The following is a 15,973-nucleotide window of genomic DNA, read 5'->3' as shown; positions in this document are numbered from 1 at the left end:
TAGTCTTACGTCCATTACTTAAGACTCAATAATCTTAATTAACATTGTGTTACCTGTGTTTTATTTTTCTTTATAAACAGATATAAACACACACTTCTTTTTTATTAAACGCTTGAAAATAACTTGCAGACATGACATTGCATCCATAAATACTTCAGCTATATCTCCTAGGAATTAAGCATTCTTCTATATAGCCAATAATCATTAATAGACATGAGGTCATATTCCAATTTCCCAATTGTTGCCAAAATGTGTGGGATTTTGAAGCTCCTTCTATGCGGAATCCAATAAAAATTCAAGAACTGCACTTGGTTATGTCTCTAAATTGAGAACAGTGCCTCTATTCCCAGGTCCCTTTTGTCTTGATTTCATGGCACAGAGTTGTTGTTATTGAGGAATCCAAGTTAGCTGGATGTAGACTATACCAAATTCTGGGTCTGTCTGAGTGATTCCTCATTAGAAGTACACGAGTGAGATTTTATACTTCTCACTGCACCATGTGAGGATGCACACATCTGTCTGTCTGTGTCATGACTGGTGATGATAAACTTGAAGGGGATAAGGCACATCTGTCAGATCGCTCCATGTTGTTATTCTTTATCCTTTGAAATGCAATTGTGAGGTATAATTTAAGACTGTAAATATCTTGTGCCCAACAGCCAAAGGTTTCAGACATCATCTACTAATTATCACACTGGAGACTGGAAATGGTAGCTTTCTAATTACATCATTCTTTTAATATTTAAAAGGTATTCTTCTTCTATAAAATAAGAATGAGCTTTCTCCCTTTTCTCCCTCTCATATACATGCTACATACACTTAAATTTTCATATTTTTAAAAAAATGCATAGATCTTACACTTCATAATTATACCACTGTAGACTTGAAAACTGACATAGAGTTGACATACAATATTAGTTTCAAGTATACAACACAATGTTTCAACAATTATACACATTATGAAATGCCTACCATGACACATGTAGTTACCTTCTGTCACCATACAATGTTATTACAGTATTATTGACTATATTCCCTGCTAGGAACATTTATATCCAAGTCTTCCATGGACGTATGTTTTCATTTCTCTTAAGTTAAATATCTAGGAGTGGAATTACAGGGTCATAAAATAGGTGCATGTACCATTTTACATTACCATCAATAATGGATCAACATTTCATTTTTGCTTTACATCCTTCTTGTGACATGTTTTCAGTCTTCCTTTTTAAAAAAGATTTATTCATTTATTTGAAAGAGAGAGAGAAAGAGATACTGAGTAGGAGGGCAGAGGGGGGAGAATCTCAAGCTGACTCTGCGCTCAGTGTGGAGCCTGACACAGGGTTCAATCCCACGACCCTGAGATCACGATGTGAGCCAACACCAACAGCCAGCCACTTAACCAACTGCGCCACCCAGGTGCCCCAACAGTCTTTAATTTTAGTGATTCTAGGTAGATATAGTGGTATCTCATTGTGGTTTAATTTACATGTTTTTATCTGCCAACAGGCTGTTCTTTCAGTTCCTCTGGTGAAGTTTGCCAATTTTTGGCCTTTAAAAAAAGCAGGTTTAGTTAGCTCTTCTATTGGATTGTAAGAGTTTTTCTTATATTTTGGATCCATATTTTTTGTCAGATATATGTACTGTGAATGTTTCCTTCCAATCTAGTGGATTGCTTTTTTGTTTTTTAGTGTCTTTAAATAAAAAGCTTTCATCATCAAAAATAAAAAGCTTTGGGGGCGCCTGGGTGGCTCAGTGGACTGAGCCACTGCCTTCGTCTCAGGTCGTGGTCTTGGGGTCCTGGAATCAAGCCCCTCAACTGCCTCAGCATCCCTGCTGAGCAGAGAGCCTGCTTTCCCCCCTCTCTCTGCCTGACTCTCTGCCTACTTGTGATCTCTCTGTCAAATAAATAAATAAAATCTTAAAAAAAAAAAGTTTTTATTGTGGTAAGAGCATTTAAGATGAGATCTCCCCACTTAACAAAGCATGGGATACATTACTGTGTCACAGGCAAGATGTCCTACAGCTGATCTCTAGAGCTTATTCATGTTAAATAACTGAAACTTTGTATCCTTTGAGCAACTCCCCATCTCCCCCTTCCCCTAGCCTCTGGACCACCATTCCATTCTCTGCTTCTGAGTTTGACTAACAAGGTTTTAATTTTTGATCAACTTGATTATATTTTTCCTATAAAGTCAGTACTTTATTTATTTATTTTTTAAAAAGATCTTATTTATTTGACAGAGATCACAAGTAGGCAGAGAGAGAAGGAAGCAGGCTCCCAGCTGAGCAGAGAGCCTGATGTGGGGCTCGATCCCAGGACCCTGGGATCATGACCTGAGCTGAAGGCAGAGGATTTAACCCACTGAGCCACGTAGGCACCCCAAGATTCATTTTTTAAATTTCAAAAATTAAGGCATAATTTGTATACAATAAAATTCACTGTCTCTAGTTTGGCCAAGTACATAAACAATGCAAAAACTAAGGGAGAGAACAGTCCCATCATTATAAAAGATTCCACCCATGCCCCTCGGTAGTGAACTCTTCCTACCATCTCCCAAGGATCTATTCTCTGTCCTTACAGTTTTGCCTTTTCCAAAATGTCAAATGAATATAATCATTTAATATGTAGCCTTTTGTGTCTGGCTACTTTCAATTAGCTTACTGTCTGAGATTCATCCATTTTTTATTTATATCAGTAATTCATTACATTTTATAGCTGAGCAGCATTCTGTTATATGGACGCATCAGAGGTTAGTGCTTGTATTAAATGCATTAACAGTTTAAGGATCTTTGGGTTCTTTCCTGTTTTTTTAGCAATTATGAATAAAGGTGCCATAAACTTGTGCGTAAGTTTCCGTGTGAACACAAGGTTTCATTTCATTTGACTAAATATATTGGGGTGGGGGGGGAATAGCTGAGTTACTTGGTAATGTTGAACTTTAGAGAAACTGCCTATTTTCCAAAGTGGCTATCCCTTTTGCACTCACCCAGTAATGCATATGTGGTCTAGTGACTGCACCCTCACTGGCACTAAGTATTCCCAATTTTTAAGTTCTTTCTTTCCTTTTTAAAAATTTTAACCACTCTAATTAGTGTGCAGTGGTATCTCGTTGTGTTTTTTTCCAACATTTATTTGAGGGGGGAGGGGCAGAGAGAGAGAGAGAATCCTAGGCAGATTCCATGCTGAATGCAGGGCTCCATGGCTCAATCTCACAATCCTGAGATCATGACCTGAGCCAAAACCAAGAGTCAGCTGCTCAACTGACTGTGCCCCCCAGGTGCCTCCTTCACTGTGGTTTTAATTTGGATTTCCATAATAACAATGCCGCATCATTTGCTTATCTACCATGCAGAAATCTTCTTTGGTGAAATACTCAAATCTTTTGCCTATTGGGGGAGAGGGGGTTATTAGTTTCCTTATTATTGAGTTTTAGGTTTTGCCTATATATTCTAGAATCAAATCTGTGTGAAATGTATGTTTTGCAAATATTTTCTCCCACTCTGTGGCTTTTATCCTTATAACAATGTGGTTAGGGGCACCTGGGTGGCTCAGTGGGTTAAGGCCTCTGCCTTTGGCTCAGGTCATGACCTCAGGGTCCTGGGATTGAGCCCTGCATTGGGCTCTCTGCTCAGTGGGGAGTCTGCTTCCCTTCCTCTCTCTCTGCCTACATGTGATCTCTGTCTGTTAAATAAATAAATAAAATCTTTTAAAAAAATGTAGTTAGAAGAACAGAACCATTTTTTAAAAAAGATTTTATTTTTAAGTAACCTCTACACTTAACCTGGGACTCCAACTTACAACCCCAAGGTCAAAAGTCGCATGCTCGACTGACTGAGCCAGCTAGGCATCCCTATGAATTGTATTTTTGCTGTTGTTGGTGAGAGATCTTTGCCTACTCTAATAGCTCAAAGATTTTTCTCTTCCGATTCTTTCTGGAAGTTTTAGAGTATTACTTTTTCCATTTAGGTCTATGATTCATTTGGAATTAATTTTTTGTATATGGTGGCTGGTAAGGCTTGGGATTCATTTTTTAAAATTTGGGTATGCAATTGTCCCAGTACTATATTTTGAAAAAACCATTTTTTTACCTATAAAATTGCTGTGGCATCTTTAAAAAAAAATCAACTAGCCATATATTTGTGGTTCTCTTAACTACTTGGCTACATTAATATGTCTGTTCTTAGGCCAGTAACACACAGCCTGATAAATGACTCATTCAGGTTGTACAAAACTTTCAATTTTGTTCTTCAAAATTATTTTGGCTATGCCAGGTATTCTCATACAAATTTTACAGACAGCTTGTCAATTTCTACAAAAAACATTGCACTGTATCTATACATCAATTTAGGGAAAACTACCACTTTTAAAGTACTGAGTGTTCTAATCCATGAGTATGTTTATTTATTTAGGTCTTTAATTTCTCTCAGCAGTCTTTTGTAAAGTTTAGTGCATTATTCTTGCTAGTATTTTGTTAAATTTATCCCTAAGTTTCTCATTTTTCTTATTTTGTTCTAAATGTTTTTTTTTTAAATTATAGCTTTATCGATATATAATTCACATACCTTAAAGGTCATCCTTTTAAAGTGTACAGATCAGTGCATTTTTAGAATAGTCAGAGTTATGCAACCAGAACCATAACTTAATTTTAGAACATTCTTACTGCCTCAAAAATAAACCTGTACCCATTAATATCACTCTGCATAGCCCCCTCCATCCAACCCCAGGCAATCACTAATCTACTTTCTGTCTCTGTATTCGCTGACTCAAAACATTTCACAAAAATACAATCATATGGGCGCCTGGGTGGCTCAGTGGGTTAAGCCGCTGCCTTCGGCTCAGGTCATGATCTCAGGGTCCTGGGATCGAGTCCCGCATCGGGCTCTCTGCTCGGCGGGGAGCCTGCTTCCTCCTCTCTCTCTCTCTCTCTCTGCCTGCGTCTCTGCCTACTTGTGATCTCTGTCAAATAAATAAATAAAATCTTTAAAAAAAAAATACAATCATATTATGTGGGCCTTTTGTGACTTTGTTCACTTAGTTTAACATTTGCAAGGTTCATCCATGTTACAAAATGGATATAACAGTACTTCATTCCATCTTATGGCTGCACCATATCCCACTGTATAGATATACATACATTTTGTTTAGCCACTTATAAGTTGATGGACATTTGGGTTGCTTCCACTGTTCGGCTATTACGAATTATGTCGCTAGAACATAAGTGAACAAGTTTTTCTGTGGATGTATGTTTTCTCTTGGGTAGATACCTAGGAGTGTGATTCTTTATCATATGACAACTCAAACTTGTTCAATATTTTGAAGAATGGTCAATAAAATGACTGTACCATTTTACATTCCCACAAGCAATGGTTAAGGGTTTCATACTTCTTACAGCCTGTGTTTTTATTATAAATAGCCATCCTAGTAAGTATGAAATGGTACCTCATTTTGGCTTTGATTTGCATTTACCTAATGATGTTGAACATCTTTTTTTTTTTTTCCTTAAATATTTATTTGTTTGAGGGGGTGCCTGGGTTGTTTAGTTGGTTGAGAATCTATCTTTGGCTCAGATCAGGATCCCAAGGTCCTGCTATCGAGTCCCCCATCAGCCTTCCTGCTCAGCGGGGAGCCTGCTTCTCCTCTCCCTCTGCCTGCCACTCCCTGCTTGTATACTCTCTGTCAAATAAATACAATCTTAAAAAAAAAAATTATTTAATTGAGAGAGAGAACATGCAAGGAACAGGAGGAGAAAATCCTCAAGCAGACCCCTGCCGAATAGGAAGCCCAATGGAGGGCTCCAGGACCCCGAGATCATGACCTGAGTGAAATAAACAGTTGGGACACCTGAACCGACTAGGCCGCCCAGACAATCCCATTTTGAATTAATTGTTGCACATAGTTGCACATAGTGTTGTACAGGAGTCTAATTTTATTATTTTGCTACTCATTTTGAATATAATTTGAAATTCTTCAATAAAAAAACAAATATCCAGATGTTGCTTTTAAAAAAAAAATTTTTAAATATTCCTATCGGGCTCTCTGCTCAGCAGGAAGCTTGCTTCCTCCTCTCTCTCTGCTTGCTTCTCTGCCTACTTGTGATCTCCATCTGTCAAATAAATAAATAAAATCTTGAAAAAAATATATATATTCCTACCATTTTATCTACTTTTCAAATAATCATAGCCATCATGCTTTATATTAAAACATTTTAGGGGTGCCTGTGTGGCTCAGGTGGGGTAAGCATCTGCCTTTGTTTGGCTCAGGTTGTGATACAGGGGATAGAGCCCTGTGTTGGGCTTTGGGCTCAGTAGGTAGTCTGCCTCTCCCTGTTTGTGTGCTCTTTCTCTCAAACAAATAAAATCTTCTTAAAAATTTAAAAAGCAGGGTGCCTGGGTGGCTCAGTGGGTTAAGCCGCTGCCTTTGGCTCAGGTCATGATCTCAGGGTCCTGGGATCGAGTCCTGCATCGGGCTCTCTGCTCAGCAGGGAGCCTGCTTCCCTCTCTCTCTCTGCCTGCCTCTCTGTCTACTTGTGATCTCGGTCAAATTAAAAAAATAAATAAATAAAAAGTAAAACAATCCACACACATATATTTCCCTGTTCTGTCAGCTGACAGACCTTGAAATGAAGACTCCCCAGATGCCAAGAGCATACTTCTTTCCCAGATAAGGATTCCTAACACCATACTTCAAGAAAAAGGAAGCAGTGCTCCTTGAAGAAACGGGTCATTCTAGTACTGGAGCAGGAAATATAGAAGAAATGAATCTGGAGCATCCTATAGTACCAGAAAGTAAGAAGTGCTGGGGGCGGGGGGTGGGGGGGAGACAGACAGATGGGGGAAAACCCCTACATTTACAAGGGCATGTCAAGGAGTAAAAAATAAATAAATAAAAACAACAATGGCATGTCAAGGGGACAGAGAAGCCAACTGGAAGGGTTCCTAATGGCCAAAGCTGGAAAATTTTAACCCTTATAAAAATCTGAGTCACTGGTTTGTTGACATTATTAAAAAAAAATTTTTTTTAAGTTTACTTTATGGTTTGGGGGGGTTTTGTTTGTTTATTTGTTTTTTAAATACAAATCTCTATACCCAATGTGGGGCCTAGAACTCACAACCCCAAGATTAAGAGTCACTTGCTTGGGTGCCTGAGTGGCTCAGTTGGTTAAGTGTCCAAGTCCTGATTTTGGCTCAAGTCATGGTCTCAGGGTCCAGGATTGAGCCCAGTGGTGTACTCTGTGCCTTGGCAGGGAGTCTGCTTGTGGAGTCTCTCCCTTTGCTCCTCCCTCATCCATGTTCACACTCTCTCTCTCTAAAAAACGAGTAATCTTAAAAAACAAAAAACAAAACAAACAAACAAACAAAAAACCCCCCCCAAAAAAACAAATCCACACACTCTTCCAAGTGAGCCAGCCAGGTGCCATGACATTATTTTTTTAAACAAAAGCCAAATTTTTAAAGTTTATTTTTAAAAAAAAAAAAATCTTATTTATTTATTTATTTGACAGAGAGAGAGAGACAGACAGACAGGGAAAAAAGGAACACAAGCAGGGGGAGTGGGAGAGGGAGAAGCAGGCCTCTCGCTGAGCAGGGAGCCTGATGCGGGGCTCGATCCCAGGAAGCCAGGACCATGACCTGAGCCAAAGGCAGATGCCCAACAACTGAGCCACCTAGACACCCCAGATTTTTTAAGTTTAAAAAAAATTTTTTTGAGATTTTTAAAGTAATCTCTATGCCTAATGTGGGGCTTGAATTCACAACTCCAACTTCAAGATCAAGAGTCACATGCTCTGTTGACTCAACCAGCCAGAGCCCCACAAAAGCCAACTTTAAAAAAAAAGAAAAGAAAAATCATCCTGGAAAAAAAAAATCAAAACATGGTCAACAAATTTCCATATTTGGGCCAATGTAAGATCTCCTTTGAATAAATATTCATTTATTTAATATAGGACCTACCCTGCTATAATCTATCCTAGCCCCCAAAGGCCTGGACAGAGAACTTATACTACCCCCATAACATACTCCAAAAATTACAGGAGCTAACGGCCTAGAGAAGAGGAAGGAGCCAAGAGATAAGAGTCATAATTGTTTTAATCTTCGTATTCCCAGCCTAGCATAAAACTGTAATCCTCTATCCCCTCTCCACACACTCAAAGTAGCGTAGATTCTGTACTGAAGTTAAAAAGGATCAGGATTTTGCAGGGGGTAGTATCATCTTCCTTCAGTTGCTGTCACTTAAATGCCAAATTAAAAAACGGATATTTTCCTAAAAATTAAAACGAACCAAAAGATTATTCAGTTACCACCCTCTACCTTAAGTCTGAACATTTTCTCCCTAAGCTTCTTAATTTAATTTTAAATTTTTGTTTATTTTTTTGAGAGGGGGAGAGAGACAGAGAGAGGAGGAGGGAAGAAGTAGAGGGAGAGAGAATCTCAAGTAGGCTCCACTCCCAACACCCAGTCCAGTCACATGCAGGCCTCCATCTCATGACCCTGAGACCATGACCCAAGCCAAAATCAGGAGTCAGATGCTTAACTGACTAAGCCACCATGTGCCCCTACCCTTCTTAATTTTAATCTAATATGTTTAGCAAAGAAAATTAAGTTTTTAAGGCAAATGAGAAACCGGAGACAAAAAAATCTCACCAAAATTAGTTTGTGCAGTGATGGTATACAATCATAAGAAAAAAATGTTTTTGAATATATTACTGAGAATAAGCTATCTTATGGTTTACATCCTGATAGTCATAGCATACAAATCTACTCCTTGGGTAGCATACTCTATGTCCATGGTAGTTAAGAAACACATTCCAAGTTTTAAAATCAATTAGCAAAAGTTCCATGAAATATGTTAAATCCCAGGGAGACAAGCCAGTACTTGCATACAAGTAATAAGTTACTTAAGCAATGAATGAATGGTTTTGCCTTATGTAGTCCTATTTATTTTTTAAAGATTTATTTATTTACTTTAGAGAGAGAATATGGTGGGGAGGGGCAGAGGAAGAGGTGGAGGGTCTGCACTGGGCAGGGAGCCCAACACAGGACTTGATCCCAGGACCCTGAGATCAGGAGCTGAGCCAAACCAAGAGTCAGATGCTCAATGGACTGTACCACCAGGCACCCCCACCTTAAGTAGTCTTTTTTTTTTTTTTTTTTTAAAGATTTTATTTATTTATTTGACAGGCAGATCACAAGTAGGCAGAGAGGCAGGCAGAGAGAGAGGAGGAAGTGGGCTCCCTGCTGAGCAGAGAGCCCGATGTGGGCCTTGATCCCAGGACCCTGAGATCACGACCCGAGCCGAAGGCAGAGGCCCCAACCCACTGAGCCACCCAGGCGCCACCTTAAGTAGTCTTATTACTCTCTTATCTGTGTTAAAACAATGTGGCCACTGAAGATAGAGATATGCTGGTATAATAAAAACAAAATTCTCTTTAAGCTTTAAAAATATGGTTTTAAACTTTTCATAGATGTGAAACAAAAAAACCCTGGACTGGAAGTTAGGAGGCCCCAATTTCAGTTCTGATTCTGCAATCAACATTAGAAGACTTTCAGTAAAACATATAATCTTGCAGAGCCTGCATTTACCTATTTATGAAGCGTAATGTTCTTTGTATTAGTTTATATTCTGAGTCAAGTTAAATATTTTTACCTCATCTATCATACAGTATTCTTCAGCATAAAATCTGTTTTCAAAATTGAGTACAGAGATAAATCACCTGGAGTTCATATAATTAACTTTGTCTGTGGAACTCTAGCACGCCTGTCCCACTCCTATCTAATGTCAAGTATTTTATAAATACTTTATTTTAGCTAATCATAGTCTGAGAATTCAGAACAAAATCATGAAGTACAAGAATAATCAGCCCCTGAGTGGCTCAGTCGGTTAGGAGTCTGACTCTTGATCTCAGCTCTGGTCTTGTCTTTTCTTTGGGAGAGAGAGAGAGCATGCACATGCATGCAGAGGGGGTGGACAAGGATGTGGAGAAACTAGAACCCTCAGATGTTGCTGGTGGGAATGTAAAATGGTGCAGCCACTTTGGAAAACAATTTAGCAGTTCTTCAAAATGTTAAACACAGAATTACCATAAAGACTCAACAATTCCACTACTAGGTATCTGCCCAAGGAAAATGAAACATATGTTCAAATACTTTTATGCAAACGTTCACAGCAGCATTATCTGCAAAAGCCAAAAAGTGAAAACAACCAAATATATACCAACTAGTGAATGGATAAACAAAATGAGTCCATCTGTGCAGAGGAGTATTACTCCGCTACAAGCACTTACAGCACTGATACACGCTACGACATGGATGATTCTCTGAAACATCATGCTTAGTCACAAAATCCAAACACAAAAGAACAGGCATTCTATTATTCCACTTAAAGGAAATGCCCAGAAAAAGCAACTCTAAAGAGACAGAAAACAGATGAATGCCCAGGACTAAGGGTGAGAATGAGGAGTGATTATAAATGGGCACAAGGTTTCTTTCTGAGGTAACAAGGTTTGAAGATTAGATGGTGAGAATACTGTGGTGACGTAAATGTACTAAAAAATCACTGTACACAATACAGGAGAATTTTATGGTGTGTAAATTAAATCTCAATAAAGCACTTAATTAAAAAAAAAGAGCTGGAAGAATCAAAGGGCTTATCTCTAAGGAAACCTTGGGCAATGCATAGCTTCTCTGAAACTTCATTTGCTCATCTGTAAATGAGCACAAGTAACTGCTATTCCCTGTGTCACATGGGCTCTTTAGGTCCACTAGAAGTGGGTTCTGCAGAACATCAGAAGGCAGAAGAGCTCAAGTATTATTTGTCCAATCCCTCCATCACAACCATGATTCCAGCCAAGCCTCATCCCTCTACAACCATAGCTTCTTCTGGGTTCCAATAACTTGTAAACCCCACCCCTTCTTGGGCATGGACGTGGCTTCACACAGCTACAACTCATTTGAAGTCTCATTATCCTTTTTTGGTTCCCTTAACCCCGCCCCCAGCTATAAAACCAAGCCCCTCATTAAAATGAATCAAATGAACCAAAGGAACGAAATTATGTTTCGAGCAGAGCCCTTAACTTATAATTAGTGTAAAGGAAGTACAATTGGTACTTTGTACCAACAAGTTATTGTTAAAACAAGTATGATTTCTTGAGATAAGTAAATTTGTTTTTACTGTTCCATATAGCTTTAATGATCTTTACCAAAACAATCCTAATTTATACAAATGATACACTAAAGTTGGTTAAACAGGTGTTTTTCTTTACACCAAGAAGAAGAAATGAAGACTAGTATGGTATTTCCTGGTAGTGGTGTGGTAGAGCATATTCAAAATCAGTCTATCAGTTCCAAGCATTATTCACACAAAAAGAGACAGACTTTGGCATTTGTAACAGATGCCCAAGAAAAACGATGCCAAAGTCAAGGCTATGAAGAGTTTCCGTCTGTTGTTCTGTCAGGAAATAAATGAAATGTGATGGTGATGTGGCATATGCTTGGCTATGTTCATAACAAGAGACACCAAGGCCTGGGTTGGACACAATTCCAAAATTCCATTTCATCATTTTCCTTTTTTATTTCTGTCATCACCTGCATTACTGACCTTTCCTTTGAACAAAGACAAAATTTTCAGAACCTTTCCCATCTCCAGTATTTTCCTGAAACATTTTTCTTTTAGAAGAAATACATCTGTATAGCTACATGCAAAAGAATGAAACTGGACCACTTTTTTAGGTCATACATAAAAATAAACTCAAATATATTAACGACCTAAATATTAAGACACAAAACCATAAAACTCCTGAAAGAAAACAAAGGCAGTAAACTTCTGGACATCAGACTTAGCAATATTTTTCTGGATCTGTCTCCTTAGGCAATGGAAACAAAAGCAAAAATAAACAACTGGGACTGTATCAAACTAGTCAAACTAGTAAGCTTTTGCACAGCAAAGGAAGTGATCAACAAAACAAAAAGGCAACTTACTGACTTATAAGATATCTGCAAATGGCATATCTTATAAGGGGTTAATACCCAAAATATATAAAGAACTCATAAACTTAACACCAAAAAAAAAAAAAAAAAAAATCAATGAACAGAGAACCTGAATAGACACTTTCCCAAAAAAGACATATTAATGGCCAACAGACATATGAAAAGATGCTCCACATCACTAATCATCAGGGAAATGCATACCAAAATCACAATGAGATTGTCACTTCACACCGTCAAGATGGCTAGGATTAAAAAGATAAGAAATAACCAATGTTGGCAAGGACGTGGAAAAAAGGGAACCCTCATGCATAGTATAGCCACTGTGGAAAATGGTATGGAGGTTCCTCAAGAAATTAAAAATATTATACAATCTAGTAATGACAGTTTCTAGTCTAATCTCGTAATGGCTATCTATGACAAGAAATATCATACAATATAGTAATCCTACTTCTGGGTATTTACCCAAAGAAAACCAAAACACTAATTCTAAAAGAGATATGCACCCCTGTGTTTATTGCAGCATTATTTACAAAAGTCAAGATATGGAAGTAACCTAAATGTCCATCCACAGATAAATGGAAAAAGATGTGGTATGTATATTTACACAAAATATTCAGTTATAAAAATGATATCTTCCCATTCGCAACAACATGGGTGGACCAAGAAGATATTATGGTAAGTGAAATAAGAGAAAGACAAATACCATATTTTACTTATATGTGACATCTAAAAACAAACCAAAAAACAGAAATAGGTCATAGAGGACTGGTAGCTGTTGAAGGAGCAAAATAGGTGAAGGGGATTAAGAAGCACAAACTTCCACAGGCACCTGGGTGGCTCAGTTGGTGAGACATCCGACTTTTTTTTTTTTTTAAACAAAGAGAGGCCTTTTTTTTTTTTAAAGATTTTATTTATTTATTTGACAGACAGAGATTACAAGTAGACAGAGAAGCAGGCAGAAAGAGAGGAAGGGAAGCAGGCCCCCTGCTGAGCAGAGAGCCTGATGCGGGACTCGATCCCAGGACCCTGAGATCATGACCTGAGCCGAAGGCAGCGGCTAAACCCACTGAGCCACCCAGGCGCCCCGAGACATCCGACTCTTGATGTGGGCTCAGGTCATGGTCTCAGGGTCCTGGGATTGAGCCTTGGAATGAGCTTGCGCTGGGTGTGGAGCTTGCTTGGGATTCTCTCTCCCACTCCCAAGCATTCTCTTTCTCTCTCAAAAAATAAAATACATAAAACAAATAACTAAGTCTCAGGGTTGACCGGAACAGCATAGGGAATATAGTCAATAATACCGCAATAACTTTGTTGCAACGTATTAATTATCTCTAATGTTCAGACATTAACATATTCATTTAAGAGGTAGACAAAAATGGTCATGTTGGGCCCTAAATGATTATATCTCATTTCAGGTTCTGAAGAAATTATTAGAAATGAACAAGAAGACAGCCGGTTATTTCTCACAACACACAGCATAGTTCAAATTTCTAGGATTTGAATGTATAGGTACCATGAAATATTTTTATTTTAGCTTCTTCATTATATCTTATTGTTTGTGGCCTAGTTCCCTGACCAAATTATATTTCTTCCTTTTATGAGAAACTAGTACAGCTGAATTTTTTACTGTATCACAATTTTGTTCACTATTAACATGGTCTAGGATTTCTGGCATTAGGTAAGTCAAGTTTGTTGAAAGATACACATTTATCATAACAATTCACATTTTTTTTTTAATGGGCACTAAAGTAAGGTTTATTGTGTGATAGCAAAGTGATAGTACAAAGCTCCCAAGGAGGGAAGGGACCCGAAGGGGTTGCCCAACAATTCACATTTATGCACTAGGTTGCTACGCAAAAATTTATATACCTTTGATTTAATATAAAAACCTAATAACATTTTATAGAGTAGAGAAAAAGATTTTCAGTTGAGTCTAAATCCAAAGTTATAATATTCACTTTGATACACAATATACGGTTTTTTTCTTTCTCTACAAATTTTCATAAAAATTAAACGGAAATTTTCTGTAAGCTCAAAAGGTTTGTTATTTCTGTTTTCTTAAGGATTATTTCCAGAAGTTTGTAAGCCAACTAATCAAAGACTTATAAAACCACTACTATTTTATATCATTGTAATTGCATTATATTATTTATATTATCATAAGACTGACTTAAGATACCAAAGAAGGTAGAATGCTTAGCCTGCCTTAAAATATCCCATATATTATAGTTAAATTAAAAAAATTTTAAGTATATATATATTTCAGAGACGTACTATGGTTGAAAGAGACGCATAGTGTGAAATTTGCTTTGAAATACCACAAAATAAATACAAAGTAAAAGAGAAGGTAGGTAGGGGTATATATGAAACAAGACTGACCATGTGTTGAAGTTTTTAAAGTTGGCTAATGAATATGTAGGGATCATTGTGTTTGGTTGGAATGTGCTTGGTTGGAAATTTTCCTTAATAAAAATGTTACTGTCTGTAGTAGAGAGAATAAATTTCCAAGTGGCTAATTCACCTTCCGGATTTCTGGTTCACAAAAACGATAATGCAAAGGAAGAAATTATTTATAATAAACATTTAAGGAAGGCATATACCATATTTTAAAACAATTTTATAATTTACAAGCTTACTATCTTTTTTTTTTTAAGATTTTATTTTTTGGGTGCCTGGGTGGCTCAGTTGGTTAAACAATGGCCTTCGGTTCAGGTCATGATCCTGGAGTCCTGGATTGAATCCCACATCAGGCTCTGGACTGACCTCTCCCCTCTCATGCTCTCTCTTTCTCTCAAATAAATAAAATCTTAAAAAAAAAAAAAAGATTTTATTTATTTACTTATTTGACAGAGAAAAGAGAGGAAGGAACATAAGCAGAAGAGTGGGAGAGGGAGAAGCAGGCTTCCTGCTGAGCAGGGAGGCTGATGTAGGGCTGGATCCCAGGCCACCCAGGTACCCCCAAACTTATTATCTTAAAAATTTTTATAAACATGTCTATTAAGTGTGAATAATATTCATACTCACCCCAAAACACACTTTATGAGGATGATGTTAAGATGACCAGCAGGTGCACAACATATCAAGGTTAATTAGCTGATATACCAGATTAGCCTTTAATAGCACATTTCAAACCATCATCTCCTATGTTATATTAGAACACAATTTATAAGTCTTAGAAGCAATTCATCATTAGCATGTTATAAAGGGTCAGACTGAGCCCAAACTTGCTCTTGTTTAAAAAAAAAAAAAGGAATACAGAGATATTAACCAATGACGAAAAACACCATCTCTGGTTTTGTTTTTTGTATAGCCACAGTTCTACTTATACCCTATCCTTCCAAATTACTCACACTTTTATTTTTGGCATTATTCTACTAGACCCTTTGTGGCTTTGGGCAAATCAAACTTTGACTCAGTCTAATGTCTATTTATGTGAGAATCCAATTAGTTGCTTTACCAGAGTAATAGTTATTTTCCAGTTTGCTCAATATGAGAAATGTTTTAAAATGTTAAGCCATCTAATTTAAGCAGATCCAAGCAAAAGTATTTTAGCTTATCCACATTTTTGTGTTTGTCATGCTTCACTGGGTCGGACAAATCTGGTCTCAAGTTATTTAAATAGGATCAGTGATCACACAGTAAGGAGAATGATGAAGTCATATGAAAATTTCATTATTTTATGCTTAGTTATACCCCATACAAGCCTACAGGCCTATCAACATAGGACAAGCTACATGGTCAGAACCCCCAAGGAACATTTAAACTTAAGGAGGCCAAATTTATTAAACTCTGAACATGAGACAAGTCAAAACAGGATATATGCCAGCATTAAATATATTCTTTTTTAAAAAGATTAAGTTAGGGGCGCCTGGGTGGCTCAGGTCAGGATCTCGGGGTCCTGGGATCGAGTCCCGCGTAGGGCTCTCTGCTCAGTGGGGTGCCTGCTTTTCTCTCTCTCTCTCTCTCTGTCTGCCTCTCCATCTACTTGTGA

The 15,973-nt window shown here is 37.6% G+C and overlaps 1 protein-coding gene across 3 annotated transcripts in view; it reads right to left on the bottom strand.

Moving 5' to 3' along the window:
- Positions 1–15,973, bottom strand: part of QSER1 (glutamine and serine rich 1) — a 77,804-nt gene that overhangs the window by 47,106 nt on the left and 14,725 nt on the right. The gene's annotated exons all lie outside the window — the stretch shown is intronic.

The sequence above is a fragment of the Mustela lutreola genome, chromosome 1, assembly GCF_030435805.1.
Source record: "Mustela lutreola isolate mMusLut2 chromosome 1, mMusLut2.pri, whole genome shotgun sequence".
NCBI classification, from domain to species: Eukaryota; Metazoa; Chordata; class Mammalia; order Carnivora; family Mustelidae; genus Mustela; species Mustela lutreola.
Note: the sequence above shows the minus strand (reverse complement) of the source record. Positions and strands in the feature narration are given on the sequence as shown.